This window comes from Prionailurus bengalensis, chromosome A1, assembly GCF_016509475.1.
Source record: "Prionailurus bengalensis isolate Pbe53 chromosome A1, Fcat_Pben_1.1_paternal_pri, whole genome shotgun sequence".
NCBI classification, from domain to species: domain Eukaryota; kingdom Metazoa; phylum Chordata; class Mammalia; order Carnivora; family Felidae; genus Prionailurus; species Prionailurus bengalensis.
The window spans coordinates 199,871,296-199,884,189 of record NC_057343.1 but is presented as its reverse complement, the minus strand read 5'-3'; the positions used below and the strand labels follow the sequence as shown (position 1 = coordinate 199,884,189).

Genomic DNA, 12,894 nt, shown 5'->3' with positions numbered 1-12,894 from the left:
ATCAGCACCCCTGTGTGGAGAATAGCCCTTGGCAGCCTCTCACTCCCACAGAGTGGTGGCTGTCACAGCATTCTTCCTTAACAGCCCTACATTTCTAACACTCCCTGGAGATATGGTCCACGGAACTTCTAGGAAAAACACACAATAAGGATTTTGATAATAAATGGGCTGAGAAAGTTAAAAAAAAAAAAAAAAAGAATGAATCATTGATTTTTGAATCGATTTCGTTTTCCATTGTCTCATTTTCAAGTGTACTGTTCAGTGGCATTAAGTACATTCATAATGTTGTGCAACGATCACCACTATCCATTTGCAGAGGACGCATCGATTTTTGAACAGCAAAATGTGGGCACAGGATCTCAAATCTGCTATCCTTTTTGGACAAAGAACCAGGGAAGTTTTAGTGGTCTGTGTGCATCGGGAGGGAGACAGAAGTGGGGCGGCGGGTCCTAAGAGGACAGCCACAGCAAGCGTCCCCAGCTGCATGCTGGTGTGCACCTCGAATAGCCGGGCAAGGACACCACGCGATCACCTCGCGCAGTCCTTTCGCAGCGCTGCTGGTGCGCGCCGGGCCACTGGACTTGACGCACTGGTCCTAAAGAGAGGCTGCCCTGCAGCGGGGCCGTGTGAAGGAACTGCTGTGCCTGATGGTGGTTTGAGCCTTCCCAGACCTGCAACTCTTTGGGTTTGGGTTTGATTCCATAAAACTACTCTCTTGCTACATGATCTACAAAGTTGGCATAATTTTGGAGCTGGAAGGAGCCCTAGAGATGACCTATTCAAACCCTCTCACTGTCCAGTTGCAAGAATCAAGAAGCCTGTGAGAGATGGCGCCGTGGAGGGAGCTCAGCGCTGCAAAATCCCGCAGCCGCTGCACTCATTTTAAAATTAAAGTGACTAAGTTCTTAAAACATTTTTCCTGTGCTTTATTTTGAGTAGCCAGAACCTCCCAGGAGTAATAAAAGCACAGTTACAAATCTCTAATCTGGCGGGGTGTTTTTTTTCCCCTTTAATTTTACCACATGTGGACCCTGAAATTATAATAATAAGGAAAAGAACAGAACACAGTAACTCACAATAAAACACAATCTACCCCAGATGTTGATTGCAGACGGATTCACAAGCACAGTCTGAGAGCTTGTTCCAAAAGTGGGGAGATGCTGGGACCCTAGAATAGCAGCCACGGTCCTCAGGTAAAATGTCCCTATCTATATAGTTTATAACCAAGTCCATTGCTAATACTCAGAAATTATTTATATTTATGCCCTTTGTCCATTTTCGGCTTCTTCCCTTCTCCTCCTTTCCTTCCGTGGCCCATGTCCCCACATTTCTAATATTTCCTTCTCTCTAGTTCCCAGGAGCATCTCGCTAGCCCTTGGGTTTTCAGGACTTCCCATTAGAACATCTTGGCTAGGACTGTGTGTCTAAAAAAGCCTCTGACTCATAGGACTATTTTCTTGATTTTCTATTACCAGAATCCCTTAATATCTTTCTCAATTCCAAAGTGTCCTATATTGACTTCCCAAGATAAATTTATAATCTAATCATGGTTTATGAAAGAAGGACCACATTATGACTTTAGAGGGCCCTAGGCACTTTTACTTTGGTGGCCCCCTTCCTCCATACAAAAATATAAAAGATTATATTGTACAACTGCATTGAAAGAAAAAACAAATATAATCCAGCCTGGATTATTATTTTTCCCCCAAGAATTTTAAGAAAAATAAGAATGAAACATTTGTATGGGCTCCTGCATATATTGTCGGCCCTGGGCATTGCACCTGTGGTGCCTTATGCATAGCCGGCCCTGCCTGTTGGTGCTGCCCAAAGATTGCCTGGGTTACATCAGTATATCAGATTGTGTTGGGTTATCACTTAGGATACTTTTGGTTGTAAATAATGGGATAAAACTCAAATGGGAGCTTAAACAATAAGGGGAATTTATAGGCTAACAGAGCTGTTAAGTTCAGTCTGATGTGGCTTGGAGTCAGGCCCCTTCCTCTGTGAAACTTCCATTGTTCAGAAAAAGTCAGAGACCATGTCATAGACCTCGTTTTTTGCTTGTCCATTGGCCATTGCCCTCCCTGCCTACCTTACTATCAGAGCTCACCTCCATGATGGAAGGAGCTGAAAGTGCCAGACGAGCTTTCTCAGCCTCCCTGGAGGCTATGGTTTAGGTACCTGACCAAACTCTAGCCACTGCAACTTCAGTGGAAGCATGCTTCCGGGTTTCCTCCCCACTTCGATGTGCAAGAAGTTCCGACTCCTTCTGTCCTGCTTTGGGATGTGTGTAGGCTCCTGCAGCTCTCTTGATTCCATGAGAGGCCACATGGACCACACTTGGAAGGTGGCAGAGCAGAAAGATCCGATTTCAGGTTCTTGATGACATTGCTGAACTACATAACCAGCCCTGAAACTACCTACCTCTGAACATCTTTACTAAGTGAGATAATAAACTCTAATTGATGCAACTTTTAGTTGGGTCTTTTATTGCTTGCAGCTTCCTACAGATCATTAAAAAACAAGTAAACCCCAAATTTTCAGATCTTGACAAATATTATCAGGACAATAAATATGATGGAGGACTACTTCAAATTGATAATGCTAGAAGGACTCTCTAAAGTGACAGTTGAGCCTCATGGAGCCAGCCATACGAAGGTCTTGGAGGCGAGGTGCTTTAGCCAGAGCAAACAGTAGCTCTAAAAGTCCCAAGTGGCAATTATTAGAGGGAATCTGAAGAACAGAAACAAGTCCCTTGGCTGAAGTACAGTAAGGAAGGGGAGGGAGTACAACGTGAAGCCAGAGATGTTACAAGGCATTTTGCTTTTTTGCGAATGCCTTGACACAATGGTGTAATTTTGGTTCTGGGAAGCTGGGTGGAGGGGACATTTGAAAGATATCAAATGGCAAAATCTCATTTTGTAACCAGCTGCTTAGCGTACATATTCAATGTGGTAGCAACACCTGCCCATTTCCTTTATAAGTACCATCCTTCAGTGCCTAGGCTCCTCCTTTTCAGAGAACCATACTCCTCTCCCATGTGGTTACCACAGAAGCAGCCAGGTATTACAAAAGGACTCATCTCCCCGCCTATAGTTTACTGGACAGGGATGGCTACTTAATCTAAAAAGGCCTTTTTCCTGGGGACTTTGGAATTGGGGGCAGGAGATCAAGTTAGTGTCTTGCAAGTGGTTAAAGATGTAAGATTTAAAGCTTGAAAGATGTAGTCATATCTTGATCATATGGGAAAAAACATGGTTTTCCATCCTGAGAGAAGGAAGAAGGGAAAGACAAGCCTGATGGAATTCAAGTCCCAGGTTCTTGTAGGTTCCTAAAGCCCAGCCCTATCTTTCCCTTTCTCAGTTTGGTTATTCCATTTCTATACCCTGGTTTATTTCAGGGACCCTTTTAGGGAGAAGGGGAGATGTCAGTAATTGGAATCAAGAGTGAGATGGTAAAATAACAAATCTTAAAATATAGGATTAGCAGAGTAAAGCTGAGGTGGGGACCAGTAATGATTCAGGGATCCAGAGCTGAATGCCAATGTTTCTGGTTATATAGTAGAAAAGCAGTGGATTGATTATCTATTGTCTCTTGAGGACCATGAGACTATAAAGATTTCAGTAGTGGGGTGCCTGGCTGGCTCAGTCCGTGGGGCATGAAACTCTTGATCTTGGTTGGGGTTGTGAGTTTAAACGCCACGTTAAGTATAGAGATTACTTAAGAATAAAATCTTAACAACAACAAAAAAAGATTTCAGTAGAACTCAGTTTCCACCATTTATTTTGTTCTCTCTTTAAGAAAAGTAATTTCCAGGGGCGCCTGGGTGGCGCAGTCGGTTAAGCGCCCGACTTCAGCCAGGTCACGATCTCGCGGTCCGTGAGTTCGAGCCCCGCATCAGGCTCTGGGCTGATGGCTCAGAGCCTGGAGCCTGTTTCCGATTCTGTGTCTCCCTCTCTCTCTGCCCCTCCCCCGTTCATGCCCTGTCTCTCTCTGTCCCAAAAATAAATAAAAAAATAAAAAACATTGAAAAAAAATAAAATAAATAAATAAATAAATAAATAAATAAAAATAAAAAAGAAAAAAGAAAAAAGAAAAGTAATTTCCAGTTAAAGCTGGCTTACTTCCAAGTATATAGAGAACAACAGAGTCTGCTTTAAGAAAATACTTTTTTGCTTATAAGCAGTGATCTGTGACCACTAGCACTTGGATAATTGTCTTGCTAAATTGCACCAGCCAAATTCTTAACACTCTAAAATCAGGGCACTAATTTGGCAATTTGGGGTAACCTGAAATCTTATCACTCTCCTTCCCTTGTTCCACCCCATCCTTAACTTTTGCAAATTTAGTACCACTGCCTGGCACATTCTCTTCTACTAGGAAGAAAAGTTCCCTTGCTTCTACTAACATTATCATAATTCTGGTTCTCCCCCACCTCTCAGTTTTGAGCTCACATCCTGAAACTTCCCTGTGAATTCAGATCTAGATTAGGTACTTCTGCTAAGTACTCGTGAAACACTGTGTTTCTCCTATCACATAGCATATAGCATTATAACTGCTTTTTAGTCTTTCTGTACTGCTAAACTCTAAGTTGAGAGCTGGGCACATAGCAGGTGTTTAATAACGACTCTTGTATGAATGAATGAATAGTTATAATGAATACTGAGATAATATATGTACAGTATCTGGCACATGAGCCATCAATACATTGTTTCTTGTTAGTTTTCTTTTGTGATTCATAAAATAACCCTAGAACCTGAGTTCAGCAGGGCATACTGCACTGCACTTCCGTGGGAACAGCTGCATAGGTGGAACTAGGGATCATGCTAACATGTAACAACCGTTCTAACAGGTGCCTAGTCCATTAGAACAGAAGAGCCTGGCCTTCTATGTGGGAGATATGATCAATCTTGCTTGCCCCCATAACAGAGCATAAATTCACTTATTAATAACCTAAACATATGGTGACTATATCTATGAAGAATTAAAATTAAATTGAATATTCCAAGATAGAAAATTATTTACCAGGGATATTCTTAACTACAATTTAAGTAGTTACATTGACACTATTTGTACTGATAAGATCTTACTTATAATATAAATAATCAATAACCCCTTTATATATAAGCAGTAATCATTAAAAACAACATTTCCAAACATATAAACCACAATAAAAACTAAGAATACATTTAAGGTATATGAAGCATAACTAAAAACTATGGAACTTTACTGAGGATCATAAAAATACTTGAATAAATGGAAAAATAGCATGTGCTTTTAAAGATTCTTCGGTAGTATAAGATGCTCATTCTCCTCAAATTGTTTTATAAACAGTGACATTTCAAATAAAGTACCAAAGATTTTTTTTTTGGCAAAAATTTTGTTGAATAATAACATACATACAAAAAGTACATGTAACTCTACATCTCGACAAAATTTTAATTATTTTTAAATGGGTATAAGTTCAAAAATGGAGGAAAACATCCCATAAAATTTCAGTTTAAAAAAATTTTTAATTTTGGAGCTGGCACTCTAACATAGAAATTAGCAGAAAAGAATAGAAAGCCAAAAAACAAGCTTGTGAGAACATGTACAAATAAATGTGGTAAATGTAGCATTTCAGATTGGTGAGTTCAGATTGGTGATAGCATCTTTTTAAAAAATGTTTATTTATTTTGAGAGAGAGAAAGAGCATGAGCAGGGCAGGGACAGAGAGAGAGAGATCAAGAGAGAGAGAGTCCCAAACAGGCTCTGTACTGCCAGTGCAGAGCCCTATATGGGGTTCAGTCTCAGGAACCATGAGATCACGACTGAGCTGAAACCAAGAGTCGGACGCTCAATTGACCGAGCCACCCAGGTGCCAACCCCCCCTTTTTTTTTTAAAAAAAATTTATTTATTTAATGATAGAACCTTTAATGGCGCTAGAATGATTGTGATATCAGTGTCTAACTAAACATTGGATTTAAAAAATAAATATGAATAAAATCAGAAAAGATCTAGAATAATATATAGCTTAAAATTTAGGATTTGTGGGGTGCCTGGGTGGCTCTGACGGTGGAGTGTCCGACTTGGGCTCAGGTCATGATCTTGTGGTTCCTGAGTTTGAGCCCCTCATTGGGCTCACTGTTGTCAGTACAGAGCCCACTTCAGATCCTCTGTCTCCCTCTCTCTCTGCCCCACCCCTGTTTACTCTCTCTCTCTCAAAAATAAATAAACATTTAAACATATTTAGGATTTGTAAGCATTCCACTAAAAATTGAAATCATAGTAAAAAATTAATAGATGTGTCTATATACATTTAATACTTTTCTGTGGTGACCACCATAAGTAACAGACAAATGACAGGTTAGGAAAGAGTGTTATCTGCTATCTTCATTCCCAGGCAGTGTCTTTGATAGGAACGAGGTGTGCTGTATTGATTGCATGTGCAGATCTTGGAGTCAGATTGCTTGGGTCTGAATATGAAATGGCCCACTTACAAGCTGTCTTAGGTTGGGTTCCCCGGAAGCTGTGGCTGAGAGGAAGGGTTTTATAAAAGTGACTTATCAAAGATGTTCTCTTCGGTGGAATCTGGAGGAATGAGGAAGCAGGCTAAGACAAGGGGCAGAATCTAGGCAAAGACGAGGTTTCAGGTGAAGCCTCACCTCAACTTGACTTTATGGGAAGATCTGGAGCAAACGTACCACGGAATCTTCTGGCCTTAAAGCAAGCAGTCCGGGCCTTTGTATCTCCACTGCATCAGTCAGTCATTGTTTGCAGGCCATCCAGGCATTTGGGACAGGCTGAGGACAATTTTCCAGAGAAGGGTGCAACTCTGAATTGTTAGCCACCAAAGATCATGGCAGCCAAAAAATGAACGCACTAGGTGGGCAGGGGATTGAGGGATAGCATGAGTAGCATCTTCTAAAATAACTAAGTCATTCTGGTTAAGTTACTTAACTCTCTCATTATAAACTCATTTATAATGAAAACATATCTTTGATGCCATAGGGACTGTAGAGAAATGGTAAGGAATAGTATATGTCAGGAAATAGTCTAACAAAAACACTCAAACATTAGCATTCGGAGAGTTTTACAACTCTAAACATTCACTAATTGCAAAATAGGAAAATTACAAAGACTGTAATTTTGTCTGCAAAATGCAAGTACAATGAATAAGTGAAGAAATAGAATTGTCCAAAACATGGAAATATTTTCTCTCTCACTGTAACTATAGAAGTACAAGCTTAAAGCAAATTACTGTTTATTTCTTATCAAAGAGCCAAAATCAAAGATAACACTCAGTATTGGCAAGGTGTCTGTGTGGGAATAGAGGAAACTCTTGCATTCCTATTAAGAGTATAAAATGACTGATTGTGTTCTGGGGGGCATATGGGAAATCTATCTGAAGCTTTTAAATCATGTATACCTTCTATAATGGGCATTCTCATTTCCAAGAATTTATCTGCAGAAAATTTGGCCAAATACTTGAAAATACAAAGGTATATACTATTATTTTGGTATTGGAAAATTGGCATGAGCTAATAAAACAGAAAGGGATAATAGTGACAAAGCAGTTACTATAATGAATAATGGTATAAAAACATACTTACTGAAAGGAAATTAAGTCCAAACTTTAGTCAAAAACACAAATTAAAAAATTGTTTTCAGACAAGATGATATAATTTTTAAAAACATTTGGAATTATATGCACTAGTGGTGATTATTTTTGTGAGAGGAGGTATTTTTATCTTCTTTGTGCTCATTTGTATTGCTCTGATCTTTCTACAGTGAACAAGTAACACAACAATAACTCATAAGTCTCAGTTTTCTCCTTAGGAACTCAAGCCTGAGGTACAAGCCTGTAGGTACAAAACTTATTTGAGGATTGCCATTAACCACGATTTCTAGTTATTTTTGATTTCTTGCTATTTATGCCAAGCATAGATTTGTAAGCAAATTCCTGGAACATATTTCAAGAAAGAATCAAGACCATCAGTTTCAAGCAAACAGATTTGTTAAACACATAGACACAAATCACTAGGAACAATGAATGCACATCTTTACCCAAAGAAGAGAAACAGAATCTTTTTTTTTTAAGTTTATTTGTTTTTAGAGAGAGAGAGAGGAGAGGAGCAGAGAGAGAGGGAGAAAGATAATTCCAAGCAGACATGGAGCCCGATATAGGGCTTGAACCCATGAATTGTGAGATCATGACCTGAACCAAGACCAAGAGCCAGACGCTCAACCAACCGAGCCACCCAGGTGCCCCCAAAGAGAATCTGTTGTGTAAGTGTGATTGGTGAGAAAACTATCGTAGACTATTGCTTTAAAACTTGATTTACACTCATTCAAGGGATTACTTCTTCAGGATACTCATGTTATCCTGTCTTTTTTTTTTTAATTTTTAATGTTTATTTTTGAAAGAGAGAGAGACAGAACATGAGTGGAGGTGGAGCAGAGAAAGAGGGAGACACAGAATCGGAAGCAGGCTGTCAGCACAGAGCCGGACTCGAGACTTAAACTCACGAGCTGTGAGATCATGACCTGAGCCAAAGCCGGATGCTTAACAGACTGAGTCACCCAGCTGCCCTTCATTTTATTCTGTCTTTAGGCTCGTTTCACATTTGGTCAATATAGCAAACTGTATCAATCAGAATCACAACAGAAAACAGATGGCACAAATGGGGTAACTGAAGGGAGGTTCAAAAGGGGCAGTTTACAAAGAAGTGGGCAAGGCTCAGGGCTAGCAATATCAGAGAGGGGTTGAAAGAGTAGGGAGGAGGAGCTGTTATTGGAACCTTGAGAAGGTCGGTTGAGAGACGCAGGGACTGAGTGGAACAAAAGTCACCATACCTCTCATGTAGGACAGCTGTGCCCCCTCCAAGTGTTGGCTCAGCATTTCAGGAAGCTTCAACCTCAGGGCACCTCCATACCAGCACAAGTGTCCACAGTCCCCAGGCCAGGGTAAGAGAGAGTGCAGAGAAGCCCACGCCAGCTCTTCAGTGCAGCTCACTGGAGGTGATGGGTCATGTCTGCTCACATCTCGTTGGCCAAAGCAAGTCATGTGGCCTTGCCCAGCTACGAGGGGCTGGGGAAGAATCCTCATATGCACCTAAAAGGCAAGGAGAACTAGAAACATTGGTGAAACACACAGAGAGTAGTCCCTGCTCTTTTATATTATGCTTCATTCCTTTGTATGAGAGACAGACTCTCACCCAACCTTGGGACATACTCTAAGCTGTGCGGTCTCACGGTAGCCACTAGTCACATGCCAGTGACTGAGCACCTGAATGTGACTTGAGATGTGCTGTACTTGTAAAATATACCTCAGATTTCAAAGACGCAGCACCAAAAGAAGAATGTAAGATAGCTTATTAATGACTTCTAATATTGATTATAGGTGGAAGGATAATACTTTTGAAATACTGGGTTAAATAAAAAACCATTATTATTTATTAATTTTATCTATTTTTACTTTTTAAAAAAAATTTTTTAAGTTTATTTATTTCAAGAAAGAAAGTGTGGGTGGTGGGGTGGGGAAGAGGGAGAGGGAGAGACAGAGAATCCCAAGCAGGCTCCCCACTGCCAGCACAGAGCCCCACGTGGGTTTCAAACTCACGAAACTGTGAGATCACGACCAGAGCCAAAAATCAAAAGTTGGACACTTAACCGACTGAGCCACAGAGGTGCCCCATCTATTTTTATTTTTTAAAATGTGGTTTCTAGATAACTTTGTATGCAGCTTCTGTTTGTGGTTTGCATTATTTTGCTATTGAACTGTGCTGTTCTAGAGAGTTCTCTTGGTTCCCAGGAGGGTTTCTAATAGAGAGAAAGAATTACCAGCTTCTGCTAGAATTCTCCATAGGATGAATCATTGCTTTAATTACTCCTGTAGCTAAGTAGCTACCCAAGTGATAAGGTTTTCTTCTTTTATTTTAATGTCTAATTTAAATTTCTTTATAAAAATTCAGGATCAGTTTTTTTTTCTCTCCTCCATAAAGGCAAAGCACAGGTGGTTCATAGAGACCATTATTCCATGTAGAGTCTTTTTTATAAAACATATTTAAATGTCACTCAGTTTCATTAAAACAAAGGAACCATTCAGCAAATGTGCTGCTTTTTTAGTTTCTTACTTTTTCATGGAAACTCATTTTGAAGACTTTGTCTACTTTTTTATTTGGAAAGAGAGTACAGAGAAAGTTGTTACCTTTACCTTTTCCTACATATCGAGAGCTGAAGTTGTTAGTTCTCAAATTTTCTTGGAAATATGGTCACACAGTAACTATTCTACAACCTGTGCCAGAGATGCCCCCTCCATCCCTTCGGTCCCCTCCCTTCCCCTAGACCCAGCTCTCTGCCCCAGAGGCTGACCTGCTCATCTACACTAAGTGGTCTGCAAGGGAGAGTTCTGGTAGAGACTAGAAGGGGGTGGAGCAGGGTCAGGGTATTTATTCACCTGCGAGGTAGCCTCTGGCTGTATATTTAGGGTTGAGTCAGGAAAAGGGCATCACTCTAAATAGAAGAGTTTAATACAGAAATTAGAGTACTGACTGAGTGCCACTGCTCCCTTTCATGACTGCAGGTTCTACTGCTCACTCTGCTCAGCCTTGTGGGTCTAGGAGTGGTGACAGCTTTGCTGTTCCTACTCTCAGGTGACTGCCCTATCCCTTGTGACTCCCTAATAGTCCCCTGAGTGCCCTTGAAGTGAGCATGCCATCTGCATTCTACAGCAACCGCAACACCAGGTACTCGGGCATCCTGTGGGAGGGCTACATCCAAACAAGAGGTCGTCGAGTGTCAGGACCCAGAGGGGCAACATTTTGAAGATATTTTCTCAAGTCTAGGAACATAAGATAGTTTTTCATATATTTATGCCTGATATTTTAAAAAGCCTTTACAATGTCTTGTGGGAACAACAAACTCTAATATGACTAAGGTAAGAAAGAAAGTTATCAGGATGCATTTTTATATGTTGTAGTTTTTTTCTTTGGCAAAGAAATGTCAATATTTGAACCACACATTAAGTTCTATACTCATCAGTTCTTGGTCTTCCAAGTATATCCTGTACTTCTTAAAAAAATTTTTTTAATGTTTATTTATTTTTGAGAGAGAGAGAGAGACAGAGTGCGAGGCGGGGGGGAGACACAGAATCTGAAGCAGGATCCAGGCTCTGAGCTGTAGGCACAGAGGCCGATGTGGGGCTCCAACTCACAAACCACGGGATCATGACCTGAGCCGAAGTCAGATGCTTAATCGACTAATCCACCCAGGTGCCCCTACTTGAACTTATTTTAGATGGGAGGTTGAAAAATTTACTTTGTTTCCCCACCTGTACAATGAAGAGTTTAAGACTATATGATCTTAAATATCCCTGTGCACTAACATTCTATAAGTCTATGATATTTCTGTCAAATTTGTGAAAGAGTTTTTTGGCTCAGGTGAGGTGAAGTTGCAACTGTTTTCAGTTGTCCTGCATCTGGGCTCACCCAACACCAGCCACCTCTACCATGCCTAAGTTTGACCTCAACGAGATCTAAGTTGTATACCTGAAGTGCACCAGTGGGGAAGTTGGTGCCATATCATTTGCCCTGGCCCAGTAGACTGGCTCCCAGGATCTGTCTCCAACAAAGGTTGGTGATGACTTTGCTAAGGCACCAATGATTGGAAGGGTCTGAGGATTACAATGAAAATGACCGTTCAGAACGTACAGGCCCAGATTGAAGTGGTCCTTTCTGCCTCTGCCCTGATTATCAAAGTCCTCAAGGAACCGCCAAGAGACAGAAAGCAGCACAAAAACATTAGGCACAGTGAAAATACCTCTTTTGATGAGCTTCTCAACATTGCCCGACAGATGCAGCACCGATCTTTAGCCAGAGAACTCTCTAGAACCATGAAAGAGATTCTGGGAACTGCTCAATCAGTGGGCTGCAATGTTGATGGCTGCCACCCTTATGACATCATAGATGACATCAACAGTGGTCCAGTATAATACCCAGCTAGTTAAGAACTACAAAGGAAAACATTTCAATAAAGGATCATTTGACAACCAAAGAAAAAGTTGTGGGATATATTGGTGAGGTGAATGTGCAGACTTCTCTGGAGTATTGGGATGACTATTTTGTGAAACAATTTCACTTTCCCACTTGACCAAGAAAATCAGAGAGAATTATTTTTACCAATGCCCTTGAAAGCAGGACATAAAAGAATGCATGGTACTAAGAGCACCAAGCTTGGATCAGAGGTCAACAAATAATGGCCCATGAGCCAAAGGAAACATGCCACCTGTTTTTGTAAAGTTTTATTGAAACACAAGCCATGCTGAGTTGTTTATGTATGGTCTATGGCTGCTTTCTCACTACCATGCAGAATTGAACTGTTGTAACAGAAATTATATCGGCCCACAAATCTTAAAATGGTTATTATCTGGCCCTTTGCAGAAAAAGTTCGCCAATCCCTGGCTTAAAATATGTAAGCAGCTCTCTTTAAGCAAAATTCCCCACCCGGGTTTTTTAGAAGTGACGTACCTGAGACCCTAATAGTGGGTGATTAAAGGTACAAATAAATGTCTATTTTGAAAGCACCTAAATTTTAACACTTGGTATGACACTTGAGAGGCAGCCTGGTAATCCTAGGATCTGATCCCAATTCCATTCTTTACAAGCTTAACAATCTAATGAGAGTTACCTAATTTTTCTTAATTCTAAAATCCCATGAGATAATACATGGAACACCTTAAATTTCTATCCAAAAGTCAAGAGTTATTAAATAGCAAGTTGACACTGCAGAAAAGGAAAATCTAGATCTATGAAGTCAGAAGGTTGGAAAATGCTTCATATGGGCACAGAGCTGAACAAGCGATGTTCAGTAAATTATTGAATAACCATCTCCCTCCCAGTGGCCCTCATAAAGCC

The 12,894-nt window shown here is 40.5% G+C and overlaps 1 pseudogene; it reads left to right on the top strand.

Annotated features, from left to right (window-relative positions):
• Positions 1 to 10,693: 10,693 nt before the first annotated feature.
• LOC122479994 lies at positions 10,694 to 12,589 on the top strand (annotated as a pseudogene).
• Positions 12,590 to 12,894: the final 305 nt, after the last annotated feature.